The following is a 10,900-nucleotide window of genomic DNA, read 5'->3' as shown; positions in this document are numbered from 1 at the left end:
AAAGTGAGATTCAAATTCTGACAAAGGGGATATACTTCTGTTCTGTCCTTCTAATAGGACAGCGTGGTTCATATATCCATTAAAGAGTTTTAGTACCATAGTTCTGTTTTTTTGCTGTGTTAAGGCACCACCCAGTGGTGGATAAATTTATTACCTGTATTTTTCTTAGTGATTATTAGAGTGTTGCATTATGGGATTGCACCAAAGCATCATGGGATAGGGGAATCCTCCATTTTCTCTCTGTGTATTTTCCTGTACACTCGTGTTAATCTGCTGTGTTGGAACTACTTCACTTACTTGCCACCCGGGTTAAGTTTATCCGGTAAGATTGTTATCCCTGTTCTTGCAATATAGTGTTCTACTAATGTGATTATTGCATAGCAGCTAGTACTTAGGAAATCTATTACCAGTCACTTGCTGTATGTAGTTATATGTAGAAGTTGCATCATCCTGTATACTTTTCTATTAGTTGTAAAGTATCAGCTGTATTGTTATTTGGCTCAATACTTATACGTATCATTTATATTCTTATAGTTTTACCGCATTTCAATACCTGTTACCAATAAACAAGTTAGACTACAGAGAACAGTCTGCTTAATTTGGAAGACAGAAGTGGTTTATGCTGTATGTTGGATCACACACCGTATCAACGTGTATGAAGACAGAACAGTAAAATGGATGTTAGACGCTGTTGATGACAGTAAAGGAGGCTAGATGCCAGCGATAGCAAATACCACTTACGCAGCCGCTTGTACCATACCGCACTGCCTGCAGATACCGCAGCGGCCGCCATACAGTCACAAGTACCGAGAGTGCAGCCCACCAAGCACGACACGTCTCAGTCCACGCTGAAGTCATTCCTGCCCGCTCTGAGACGTCCTACAGCCTGCAAACGGACACAAAATGTCTGCAAGTCGAGCATCTTCACTCAGGACGAGGTCCCAAACAAGCCGCTCTAGCAAGTCTTCCTCGAAAAGGTCTGTCACCCTTGCCCGAGCAGAAGCTGAGGCGGCGAAAGTAAGATCCTCCTTCGCTGCACAAGAGATGCAGTTAAAGTTAAGACAAGCAGAGCAAGAAGCAGAAAGAGCCCGCCTGCAAGCAGATAGAGAAGCAGAAAGAGCCCGCCAAGAAGCAGAGCAAGAAGCAGAAAGAGCCTGCCTGCAAGCCGATAGAGACGCAGATACAGCACGCCTGCGAACAACCTTAGAAAGGCTTTCCGCTGAAAAAGAAGCAGCAGCCGCAATAGCCAAGGCTGAGTTCTTAGAAGCCGTGGAGTTTCCTGAATCTGAGCGTGACAGCGACGTACGTGGTCCAGACCTTGATCGCCAGGACCCTGCTCAACGCGTCTCAGAATACGTCCACCAACATCCCAGAATAGAAGACAACTCTGATCCGTTACACCAACCAGCCTATGCAGATTACCAGAGATCTTTCCTCCAAACACCGTACTGGAAGCAGGAAGGTATACTGCGAAACGACGTCGACCACCAATACCGTCCTGCAGAACAGAAGGTACGGCCTCCTCCCAGACTGACAGGGACACCCTTCGCTTCGGAACGGTTTTATACAGACTTTCCTAAGCCAGAAGCTCCTACCAGGTATGAGGATGCACCACACACACCGCATGACAACAGCACGCCAGCTCACGTTGGCACTGACTTAGCCACTATGAACTTTGCAAGGTTCTTTACCCGCCGGGAGCTGGTGACCAAGGGACTTGTAAAGTTCACTGATCGAGCTGAAAGCTACAGAGCATGGCGAGCCTCTTTCCAGAATGCCATCAGAGACTTGCATCTTTCCAGTAGTGAAGAGTTAGATCTACTGGTTAAGTGGCTTGGGAGCGAGTCAGCTGAACACGCCAAAAGAATCAGGAACATTAACATAAAGTACCCACACACAGGACTTCGCATGGTGTGGGAGAGACTCGAAGAATGTTATGGGTCAATAGAAGCTATAGAAAATGCTTTGTATAAAAGAATTGATGATTTCCCCAAGATAGCAAATAAGGGTTATCAAAAGCTCAGGGAACTGAGCGACTTGTTAATGGAGGTACATGCTGCTCAGGCAGAAGGTGACCTACCAGGGTTGGCATTCCTGGACACTGCCAGGGGTGTCAACCTGATTGTCCAAAAGCTCCCTTACAACTTACAAGAAAAGTGGGTCAGTCACGGGTCCCGTTACAAACAGGCTCATAAGGTACCATTTCCTCCTTTCAGGGTGTTTGTAGACTTTGTTGCTCAGCAGGCTAAAGTTAGAAATGACCCCAGTTTCGATTTCACTATGTCATGTACCACTGCCTCCGGTGTAAAACCCAGTAAAACACCAGTGGCAGTCCACAAAACTAATGTTACCCCCACAGGTTTTCCTTACAGGGCAAGTAAGTCCTCTCCAGAAGAGGACAAACGTTAGGATCTCAGCAAACACTGCCCCTACACAAGAAACCTCATCCTCTACTAAAATGTAGAGCCTTCAGGTAGAAGTCTCTAGAAGACCGTAAGAGTTTCCTAAAGGAAAACAAGATATGCTTCAGATGCTGCGCAACGACCTCACACTTCGCCAAAAACTGTGAAACCAGTGTGAAATGCACAGAATGTAGTAGTGTGGAGCACAACACGGCCTTACATCCTGGACCACCCTCAGGGGTACCGTCGCGAGTAGAAGAGTCTGCCGAAAAACAGATGGACACTGACATGGACACCCCAGTGGTCACTTCTCAGTGTACAGAGATCTGCAAGGAACTCGTGGCAGGAAGATCCTGCTCGAAGATCTGTCTTGTCAGAGTATTCCCAGCAAGCCAACGGGATAAGGCAATCAAGGTATATGCAATCTTGGACTATCAGAGCAACAGGTCTCTAGCTAAGTCCTTTCTCTTCGACACCTTCAACATTGCTGGTCCCGGCTCTCCGTACTCCTTGAAGACATGTGCAGGTACTGTCGAGACGGCGGGGAGGAAAGCGACTGGATTCAAAGTAGAGTCTATGGACGGTCAAACCTGCTTATCCTTGCCATCAACACTGGAGTGCAACCAGATTCCCGACAACAGGTCTGAGATACCTACACCAGAGGTAGCAGCTCATCACACCCACTTGAGATGTATAGCTCACCTGATACCGGAGCTTGACCAAGGAGCTCCTATCGTCTTACTCCTCGGAAGAGACATACTACGGGTCCACAAGGCTAGAGGACAGATTAACGGCCCACAAAACACCCCATATGCTCAGAGACTTGACCTAGGATGGGTCATTGTGGGAGAGGTCTGTTTGGGTGGAGCACACAGGCCGACTTCAGTCAACAGCATGCTCACCAATACCCTCAAGAATGGACGTCCGTCTCTCTTCCAGCCATGCGAGAGCAGTTTCCTGATTAAAGAATTGCCACACCACACCCCTCCACCTTGTCCATTAGCTGATCCTTCCTGTGAAGACCATGCATGCGACGGTGAGCAAGATCATATAGGGTGCACAGTTTTCCACAGGACAAGAGAAGACAACCAGGTAGCAACGTCCATAGAGGACAGACTGTTCTTGGACATCATGGAGCGAGAGATAGTAAGAGATGAATCAATGAGTTGGGTCGCACCTTTACCATTCAAACCACGAAGGCAACGCTTACCCAACAACAGAGAACTTGTCTACAGTCAATTTGTCTCCCTTACACGCAAACTGCAGAAGGCACCAGAAACAAAAGAACACTTCTTTACCTTCATGGAGAGAATATTCCAGAGTGGCCACGCGGAAATTGCACCTGTACTTCAAGATTCCGAGGAATGTTGGTACTTACCTATTTTCGGCGTGTATCATCCGAAGAAACCAGGTCAGATAAGAGTGGTATTTGACTCAAGTGCCAGATACGAAGTTGATTCTTTAAACGACGTCTTCCTGTCTTGTCCAGACTTCAACAACAGACTTCTGGGAGTACTTCTTCGTTTCCGCAAAGATGCAGTAGCATTTATGGCCGACATACAACAGATGTTTCACTGCTTCCTTGTTAAAGAAGAACACAGAAACTACTTGAGGTTCTTCTGGTACCGCGATAATGACCCCTACAAGGACATCGTGGAATATCGTATGAAGGTACACATCTACGGGAACAGCCCTTCCCCTGCTGTCACTATCTATGGCCTTAGGCATTCAGCCAGAGAGGGTGAAGCAAAGTATGGATCGGATGTAAGATTGTTTGTAGAAAAGGATTTCTATGTAGATGATTGCCTGAAATCCACACCCACAGAGGAGTCGGCAGTCAGTCTCCTGAAAAGGGCACAAGAAATGCTCGCTTCATCCAATTTGAGGTTGCACAAAATTGCTTCCAACAGCCAGAAACTAATGGCAGCCTTTCCCTCTCAAGATTACTCAACCGATTTAAAAGACTTGGATTTGAGAACGGACTCCCTTCCCATGCAGCGGAGCCTGGGTTTACTCTGGGATTTGAAAAAGGATGCATTCACCTTCCAGATCAGTGAAGAAGAGAAACCCTTCACGCGTAGAGGCGTCCTGTCCGTGGTAAACAGCTTGTACGATCCTTTGGGATTTGTAACCCCTGTAACTATTCAAGATAAAATTATGTTGAGAGAATTCACCCAAGAGACGTCCGATTGTGATGACCCGCTTCCCAGCGAGAAAAGAGAATTGTGGGAAAGATGGAAAATTCTTTAGAAGCCCTGTCAAGTCTCTACGTGGCACGACCATATGCTTCTGTGCCATCAACAGAAATCAAGATGCAAAGGCTTTGTATCTTCTGCGATGCCTCAACCAAAGCAATTGCAGCAGTGGCGTATTTGAAAACTACTGACATCAACGAACAATGCCACGTAAGGCTTGTTATGAGCCGGACAAAACTGGCCCCACTTCATGAACACACAGTACCCAGACTGGAACTCTGTGCAGCTGTGCTAGCAGTAGTTAGCTGAGCTTATCTCTACAGAAATGGACCTGGAAGTCAAAGAAGTCGAGTTCTACACTGACAGCAAGGTAGTGCTGGGGTACATCTGTAATGAAACTCGTCGCTTTTATGTCTATGTAAGCAATCGGGTGCTAAGGATCAGGAGATCCACCGACCCTAAACAGTGGCACTATGTGTCCACGCACCACAATCCGGTGGACCACGCAACCAGATCCGTTGAAGCAAGACACCTTAAGGACACAACCTGGTTTACTGGCCCTACATTCTTATACCGTTCGACGCCATACGTGGACGAGTCAAACATCTTTGAACTGGTAGATCCAGAGGCAGATGAGGAAATCCGCCCTCAGGTATCCGTTCTACGTACGGTGACTAAAGACAATCACCTCAAATCCCACTGTTTCAACAGGTTCTCAACTTGGAACTCGCTTGTTCGTGCCCTCGTTTGTTTGATTCACGTGGCTCGGTCCTATAAGTCAACGTCACCTGCCATCCAGAAACCTTGCAAAGGTTGGCATCACTGCAAGCTTGCCTTTACCGTTCCAAACATCGAAAATGCCAAGAACGTTATAATTCACACCATACAACGTGAGTGTTATGCCAAAGAATTAGATAACCTCAATAAAGGCCAACCTGTTTCTAAAGATAGTGTCTTGAAGAAGCTTGATCCAATCATTGACCAGGATGGGCTGTTAAGAATTGGAGGTCGTCTTCAAGAAGCTGAAGTGGAATTTGGGGAGAAACACCTTATAATAATTCCTGGACATCATCATGTCACAACCCTGCTTGTGCAACACCACCACGTCTTGGTGAAACATCAGGGCCGACTGTTTACCGAAGGAAATCTACGAACTGCTGGACTATGGATAGTAGGAGCAAAGCGATGCGTGAGTAAACTCATTTACAATTGCGTGATTTGTCGCAAACTCCGTGGCGGGACTCAAAAGCCGAAGATGGCCAATCTCCCATCGGACAGACTTAGTACAGAACCTGCCTTTACCAACGTCGGACTGGACATATTCGGTCCATGGTCTGTGGTTGCATGGAACACTAGAAGAGTCCAGGCCAACGCCAAACGCTGGGCGGTTATGTTCACCTGTATGTCCATCAGAGCAGTCCACATCAAAGTAATTGAGTCCATGGACACTTCGGGGTTTATAAATGCACTCCGACGTCATCATCGCCATCAGAGGACCTGTGAAGCACATACGCTCCGATAGAGGCACCAACTTTGTAGGAGCAGTGAAAGAACTTTAAATTCCTTCCAACCTAGACACCACCAGTGTGGAAAGATACTTGAGTGAGCAGGGGTGTGCCTGGACTTTCAATCTGCCACACTCTTCTCACATGGGAGGTGCTTTGGGAGGGGATGATAGGAATGGCACGCAGAATCCTTGATTCCATTTTCTTGCAAGCAGGTAACGCAAGACTCACACATGAAAGTTTGACCACATTCCTGGCAGAAGTTTCGGCCATCATTAATGCCAGACCATTGACTTCACTTTCTAGTGACTCTGAGGATCCGACCATTCTCACTCCTGCCATTTTTACTTACTCAGAAAGCCAGCGTTCTCAGCGCTCCACCTGGAGAATTTAGCAACAAGGACCTCTACAGACGACAATGGAGACAAGTGCAAAGTCTCTCCAATACCTTTTGGGACAGATGGAGGAAGCAGTACCTCTCCACCTTACAACCAAGGAAGAAGTGGCAGACCGACAGACCAAACATCAAAACCGGTGATGTCGTTCTCATGAAAGACAGCCAGTCTCACCGTAATGAGTGGCCACTAGGCCTCATCACTAAAATATTCCCAAGCAAAGATGGGAAGGTGCGTAAGGTCGAGGTCAAAGTAGGCAAGTCTGGGGAGAGTAAACTATTCCTCAGACCAGTTGCGGAACTTGTCTTACTGTTTTCGCCAAAGGAACCTGTAGGTGGCATCGGTTGATGCCAAGCGGGGAGTGTTCTGTCCTTCTAATAGGACAGCGTGGTTCATATATCCATTAAAGAGTTTTAGTACCATAGTTCTGTTTTTTTGCTGTGTTAAGGCACCACCCAGTGGTGGATAAATTTATTACCTGTGTTTTTCTTAGTGATTATTAGAGTGTTGCATTATGGGATTGCACCAAAGCATCATGCGATAGGGGAATCCCCCATTTTCTGTGTATTTTCCTGTACACTCGTGTTAATCTACTGTGTTGGAACTACTTCACTTACTTGCCACCCGGGTTAAGTTTATCCGGTAAGATTGTTATCCCTGTTCTTGCAATATAGTGTTCTACTAATGTGATTATTGCATAGCAGCTAGTACTTAGGAAATCTATTACCAGTCACTTGCTGTATGTAGTTATATGTAGAAGTTGCATCATCCTGTATACTTTTCTATTAGTTGTAAAGTATCAGCTGTATTGTTATTTGGCTCAATACTTATACGTATCATTTATATTCTTATAGTTTTACCACATTTCAATACCTGTTACCAATAAACAAGTTAGACTACAGAGAACAGTCTGCTTAATTTGGAAGACAGAAGTGGTTTATGCTGTATGTTGGATCACACACCGTATCAACGTGTATGAAGACAGAACAACTTCAGTCCTGTTAGTTTGTCGTATATCAGCCAACCACTTTCTGCCACTTACATTGTGTTGTTTTATGCACAGGGCCTGAGTTTTGGTTCAGTCTCCCCCCCCAAAAAAAGGGAGATTTAAATTCTCAACAAGTCTATATACACCTTCTACCTTGTTTTACAGTACCATATACCATACCTTCCCCTACTGACACGTAGCTTGCCTGAAAAATGTCTTGCTTTTGGCCTCCTCTTACTGACTTCTCCAATTCCTCCATTTGCAGCTGCTGAATGTCCATCATAGGCCATTTTTATACCTCCCTAAATGGGCTGACTCCCCCCACAGGGCCGTGGTCACCACCTGGCGCAAGCACCCGTGTGAGTGCCGTTTGCCTGGACGGGTGGGTGGGCCCACTCTTGGGCAACGGCACTGGCACAGGGTCCCTCATAGTACAATGAAGTGTCTCTGACGGTGGTGGTGCACAACCAACGTCAGACACACCGTCGTAATATGAGGGGCCCTGTGCCAGTACCGCTGCCCACGAGAGAGTGTTCCCCCCCAGCTCGAACAGTGCTCTACCACTTGCAATACTTACCTCTCCCTGCTCCACCACTGTGTAGTCTGTGCTGTTAAATCCTTCAATGGCACTGCCAATACAAATTTGTTGAAATGATAGTTAAAATATACAGGGGCCCTGGCCTCCATTTAGACCAGTTAATACTTTGCGCCTACTACCACTGTCTGCTACTCAGCAGAGGAGCCCACCCCTGTTCCTAGCTATGCCACCTGTTTATTTATGAACAATTTTTTGGCAGACATTTAGCCCACTTTATTATTTGGGCCTACTAACTTAGTCTGCTACTCATTACAATTTTCCAAAGACTATAGAATTGTTTTAACGTCATTACAATTTTCCGACACTGAGCAAAGCAATGTCGCCTGTTTATTTATGAACAATTTTTTGGCAGACATTTAGCCCACTTTATTATTTGGGCCTACTAACTGTGTCTGCCACTCATTACAGTTTTCCTCCACTGAACAAAGCAATGCCGCCTGTTTAGTCCTGTTACCACATTTGAACTGCATTTAGCCCACTTTATTATTTGACCTACTAACTGTGTCTGCCACTCATTACAGTTTTCCTCCACTGAACAAAGCAATGCCGCCTGTTTAGTCCTGTTACCACATTTGAACTGCATTTAGCCCACTTTATTATTTGGGCCTACTAACTGTGTCTGCCACTCATGGGCCCCCCCCTGCTTGCTCAGGATCACAGCACTTGCAAAGTTGAAATACTTACCTCTCCCTGCTCCACCGCCGTGACGTATTCCGCATTTCCTAGGCCCACTAAAATCTTGAGCCAGCCCTACCCCCCCCCACAACTTTAGCCAAATTACCCCCAGTTTTCAATGCCTAACTATTATTATAAAGTAAATTAAGATTGACAAGCTTAAGTAATAAGAATTGATGTTTTTGGCATTAAAATGGGCACTGTAGGGGTTTTCCTGTCCTCCACTCACTGCCGACTTTGATTCCCCATTGACTTGCATTGGGTTTCGTGTTTCAGTCGGCCCCCGAATTTTCACAATAATAGGCCGATTTCACCCGACCCGACTTTTGACAAAGTCAGGTTTTGCGAAACCCGACTCGATCCGACAAAAGTTAAAGTCGCTCAACTCTACTCTCATCAGCTGATGCCTGTGACCAGCAGTAACCTTTTTACCGTCGGTCATAGCTGCTGACTCACATGCTGTCATCTGTATGACAGCGTGGGAATTACAGCGCTCTGACCGGTGGTAACGAACCCCCAATCAGACTTGGTGTTTCTTGTGCTGTCACACAGATGACAGGCCCCCCATTCATTTGAATGGGGTCTGGGTTCGGGTTTGAATTCGGGTACCTTTCTGGTACCCGAACCAAACTTTTTTTAAATGTTTGGCTGAATACGATGGACCCGAACATCTATGGGTTCGCCCATCTCTATTTGTAAGCCAAAAAAAGAAAGGAACGGGGGAAACATTTATATTATACTTTTCCTCTGATTTTTCCACTCCTAATTTTGGTTTACAAATACTGATGTAAAATACTCACCAAATACTGAACGTGTGAACATGGCCTTAAAGTTGTTTTCCAATTTAAGAAAAGAAGTCCTTACATGCTTTTATACTTGTAAAATAACAATCAGAGAACAATCAGAGAAGGTTGTCACCCTCCCCGAGTCCTGAGCACACACTGTGGCTAGCTACAGGAGATGTGCACTGTCTACATGATGTTACTGCTACAGGCAATTACTGAGTTCAATGGCTCACTCTTCTAGATGACTGGAGACCACTTTTCTTAAAAGGAATCTGTCAACAGGTTTGTGTTAAGTAATCTAAGAAGTGCATTCTGTGGAGCAGAGAGCCTGATTCCAGTGATGTATCACTTACTGGACTACTTGGTGTAATTTTGATAGAATTCCTGTTTTCTCTGCCTTAGATGTAGCAGTGGCAGCTTTCTGTGTACACTGTGCAATACCAATCAGTTGTGGGGATGGGGTTACACAGATTTACCTGACCGGCCTGCACATGACTCCTGGTCTGACAGTGATAATCGCCTGCTGATGAAACACTGATTATATTGAAACTACAGCACATAGCCTAATAAGTGGCATATCCTTGGAATCATGGTCTCTGCCCCTACATCATGATTACATATCCAAAACCTACTGACAAATTCCCTTTAAAGTAGAAAACCCCTCTGAGCTACTGGAAGGGAAGGAAAATGTCACTTTGTCATAAGAATTTACATTACAAATTGTCATATATTCACATATACTGTATTTTGTTAAACAAAAAATGTAAAATAGGTATGCATGAATAGTTTCTAATGATAAGGCAATTACGTAGGCTCTTCTCCAGTGACTCCAGAAAACTAAGCCCCTGCATTACTTGAACAACTCCTTATTAATAGCTCCATTACTATTCTTTCACGTGGACAAAGCTGTGAAGGCTGCTGCTAATCAGCCACTGTTAATTGATAGCAGCGGTGACCAGATATTATTTATGATGTGGACACAGCACTGCGAACAGAGGAATGGGGTCTGTCTGGGAGGTAAGTATAGATTTGATCTTATCCTGCATCTTGGAACAAATAAGTAGTTTCCAGAATTGAACAACCTTTTCACGTGAACATTTGTAACTGAGTTAGAGAAATTAGTCTATCACGAGTTTAGTGTCTTCTCCTGTATCTTCTACCACCCTCACATAGGGTAGCATAGGAAATCTCATAGATCTGTTGTGGGATCAACAGTTACTGGCCACATTGGAGCTTTCCTCTGGATGTATGTCGAGAGGATTTCTCAAAACAATCCACCGCCAGCAGGCTCTGACATATGCGTGTGTGTATAGGCATACGGTGACATATGTTTCCCACCGGCTCTAGAAGCCAAAAA

The sequence above is a fragment of the Ranitomeya variabilis genome, chromosome 2, assembly GCF_051348905.1.
Source record: "Ranitomeya variabilis isolate aRanVar5 chromosome 2, aRanVar5.hap1, whole genome shotgun sequence".
In the NCBI taxonomy this organism is placed as follows: domain Eukaryota; kingdom Metazoa; phylum Chordata; class Amphibia; order Anura; family Dendrobatidae; genus Ranitomeya; species Ranitomeya variabilis.
This window is presented reverse-complemented; position numbering follows the sequence as displayed.